This window comes from Vicia villosa, unplaced genomic scaffold, assembly GCF_029867415.1.
Source record: "Vicia villosa cultivar HV-30 ecotype Madison, WI unplaced genomic scaffold, Vvil1.0 ctg.000101F_1_1_1, whole genome shotgun sequence".
Classification (NCBI taxonomy): Eukaryota; Viridiplantae; Streptophyta; class Magnoliopsida; order Fabales; family Fabaceae; genus Vicia; species Vicia villosa.
In genome coordinates, this window is record NW_026705011.1 from 549910 (window position 1) to 554044 (window position 4135).

General features: G+C 28.4%; 1 non-coding gene across 1 annotated transcript; it reads left to right on the forward strand.

The window, feature by feature from the left end:
- The first annotated feature begins 626 nt into the window (after positions 1-626).
- LOC131624054 (small nucleolar RNA R160) lies at positions 627-701 on the forward strand. The gene has a single exon (XR_009290440.1). It is a non-coding gene; the product is annotated as a small nucleolar RNA R160 (small nucleolar RNA).
- The last annotated feature ends 3434 nt before the right edge of the window (positions 702-4135 follow it).

The window sequence follows — 4135 nt, forward strand, 5'->3', positions numbered from 1 at the left end:
ACGTGAATTTTCTCTATGCTTTTCACGATTCACAACCTCCTTATCCCCATTATTCAAAACCCCATTCTCATTATCGATTTCGATGGTGATTTGCATATTACAAAGGGAGGACGAAAATCAAAATAGAACATAAATGAAAAAAAGAAACAACAACGATTGTGCACTACATCTTCTTCGGTGGTGATCTTTCTCCAGTTAAATCCTTCGAATCTTCTTGCTCTGTTTGCGATTTGAAATCCTCTCCTCTTCTTTTACTGCTTGCAATTTGCTTCTACTCTATGCCTTTTCCTATTGTTATGTGTTGTTGAGCTGCGTGTGTGGTTCTGCGCGGATCTGATGGGTTACGGATTTTGATGAAGGTGCGTGAGAGTTGGTGAGTTTGGGGTTTATGGAGTGTGTGAGTTGAGGTTTTGTGTCAAGTCTATATAAATCTTTCGTTCTCTTTTTTTATTTAGGGTTTTACATGTTCATCTTCAATTAAGGTTTTTGTTTGATTTTTGTGTTTATTTTGCATAACGTCAAGGATTACCATGTAATCATAGAAGCAGCTCGCTGCACAACTCATTCCTAAGTTCTTCAAGTTCATAGCTTTTTTTACATTCTGTTGAGACAGAGTCAGAAAGCAGAGCAAAATGAAGTTTTAATAAGTGAACATTATGTTGATTCCTAATGTAAATGGTCTTCAAAGTTCTATGATTGCTTTGGATTTAAATTATGTTACCAATTTTATTTGCCCCCTTTTTAAAATTTTCAATGAACTGTTTGAGTTGTTTTACAGGTTAAAAATTATCAAGATTTTAGATGTATTTATCTATTTAATTTTTAGGATATGTCAAGTTGAGATTCCGATATGTAAGATATATAAATAAGTTTTGAAAATGGATGTATGCACCTAAATTCTTAGTCTGATGTACATTAATATGTCAGATTATACGAGCATGGTGCAACATAAATTTGTTTCAGTTTTTTCTCTTTTCTTTCTCTTTATGACTGGACAAGGCAATTTTGATTTGGATTATTATTGCAGGTTTTGGATTTAGGTTTCGATTTTTATTTTTACATGCCTTTACTTGCTCAAGGCTACTTGCTCTCTTCCGTCGCCAAGAAATGGCAGAATCAACAGCTTCGCCACTTTAACATCCATGAGTATCAAGTTTCTATTGATTCATTTCACTATTTAGTTGAATATGTGTTGTGAAGGAACAAAACAACTGGTCTTTCTTTGCCTTTTTCAGCAAAATACATTTTGATTCCATTTACTTCGATCTCTACTCTCATTTTAAATCAGGGCTCAAAGATTTGAGGATAATTTTTCTTTTATTGAAAAGCTAAATTGTTGAAAATGTATTATAAATTTTGTGGACATGTTGGATGGTATCTTTTTGTTTGTTCTATTTCGTCAAAAATGAAAGGTTTGAAATGATGATTATGAACATTTTGAGCACTGTAAACATATGCATGGATAAGCAATTTATTTTATTTCACTTTTCCACTTTGTGTTAGTATTCATGATTCATTCTGCATAGAGTAATTTAATTGATAACCTATATTAATAATCTATATTGGGAAAGAAAAATTCTCATATAATCAATTAAATATAATATAGGGAAATGAGTTATTTGGCAAGTTTTAAAGATGTCAAATTCCTATTACTATTTTTTTTTTTTTGGTTTTTATACCACCGGTTTAGTCCGGTTCGGGGGGGATCGAACCGTGGTTCTCCCTACCAAGTCCAGCGCCAATCACAACTGGACCAACTAACGATTACTATTTTTAAGTAATACAAATAATATATTAAATCTTTAAATAATACAAATATATCTATTAATATCTAGTAACAATAAATACTTTATTATTTGAATATTTTTTTTATGTATACTACTAATAACAAAGGCATATTATAATATATTATAATGTTACTATAACTTTATTTATAAATTATTAGTTCTAAAATAATTTTTTCACTTGAAGAAATCTTAACCTGTGCCTCGCACAGATATACATTTAAGTCATTATTTTCGGTGCCTCTAAAATATTATTGATTTTGTTTGTAAACTATTATTTTTAATTATTTTATTTAAATCATTATTATATAAGATTTTATAACCATTTGAAAATATGTTGAATTTTAAAAGTAATAAATTTTAGAAGAAATGATAGAAAATAAAGATTCGTTTTAATTGAATGAAATTTTTTCAATTAATTTCGTTTGAAAAATTAAGGATATGTTGAATGTTTAAATTAATAAGACGAATCAAAATAATTGTTACTGATATATCAATTATATTAAATTTTAAAAAAGTTTTATATATTAGAATTTAAAAGAATAAGTAAGATTTATGAAATTGATTTATAATTAATGTGTAAATCATTTTCAATTAAAAGAATAATTTGTTGATGATGTAAACTATTTTTTATTAGTAGCTTAAATTCAAAAACAACTAATTATATATTATTTGACATATTTTTATTGAGTTAGAATTTGCATCGATGATAATCCTTGACAATAAATAAATAAAAATAAAATTATAAGTTTTTAAATATAATTTCTTTAAAAAAATAAGAATTTGAATCGTAAATAATTCCTGACAATATATAGTAAAAAATTTGTTTTCATTTATTCTTTTTAGGATGTAAAATATTTTATTTACTTAAATCATTTGTAAATTTGTAATTCTATAACTTAGTTATAAATTATAATTAGTTCTAAAATATTTTATTTACTTAAATAAATTTTAACACGTGGTCCGACTTTTGTATTTATTGTTTTTATCTAAATTTATTTTAAATAGTTAAATAATATTATAAAAGATCAAAAATAATTAGTTTATATTTTAAATTGCAAATGCAACTTATATCAAAATTATTTGTATCAATATATTTTTAATTATTTTTTTTAAAATTATAATATGATTTACCTCGAGTAATTTTTATATGATTAAATTATTAATAAACTAAATGATTTTATATGTGTTTTGTGGTTTTTTTATTTAACGAGTTAATTGTTTTAAAACTTACACAAATTATTTTATAATTTACAAAAAAAAAATAGTTAAATTAAATTTTTTATGTATACTATTTATAACAATGACATTTTATCTATACAATAATAATCTTACTATAAGTAAAATTTCTAAATTATAAGTGTTTTTAAAATATTTTTTTTACTTAGAAAATATTTAACCCGTGCCTCGCACGGGTCTAAGTACTAGTATACTAATCATGAGTATATGGTGTAGGACACTTCACATAGACACATATATAAAATTGATTATCTACCCGTGCGTTACCACGAGTCGCGCAATATCTTAATAAATTGTAAATAAATATAATATAGTGATGATTAAGAAATATATATAAATGATTATAGGATCAATACTTTACCATCATTCAGGAGGCTTTCAACACAGAAGGGTATTTTAAAGTTAAAGTTACACCCATGGGAGCTAATCTCTATCTCCTTGAGGAAACGGAGGTAGGGGAAATCGCTGCAATAGTTGCGGAGGATAAAGATTGGATTGGGCGTTGCCATGCCTGGTCCTTCAAGTTCTTTGATTTTCTAACATGTTCTATTGGGAAACTAGTTTGTTTAGATGATGAAACGAACAAACAATCCAGAATGGATGTAGCTTGTATCCTAGTCAGAACTAAATACTCTCTTGTTCTGAATCAAACACTCAATGTGGAAATCAATGAAAATGTATATTGCATAAAAATGGTGGAAGATATGCATGGCCCAAACGAATCATTGTCCCGAAATCCAACTTTTATGATGAGGGCTCATCGGAATTTAGCTCGGAGATGGTGATAGAGGAAGAAGGAGAGTGTTCTGAAAATGGTGAGGTTGTGGGAGAAAGTACTTTCTCTGCAGCAGCTACCATACTAGGGTTTGTAGAGGAGGATAAAGGGGCTATCAATAGTGAAGATGTCAAAAGTTTAGACGTGGCTCAGGAGGTGGAAAATGATGATATCGTGTGCATGGGGGTTGATAACCTAGTGGTTCAGGGTGGCGGAGTGGACATTGTGGAGGCAACATTAAATGCGGAACATGCGGAACCTGACAGAGTCATATCACTAAAGGCACAACTTGTAAAGTCAAAAGCAAAGTCTGTGGATCAAGGGAGTGGGCCTACTT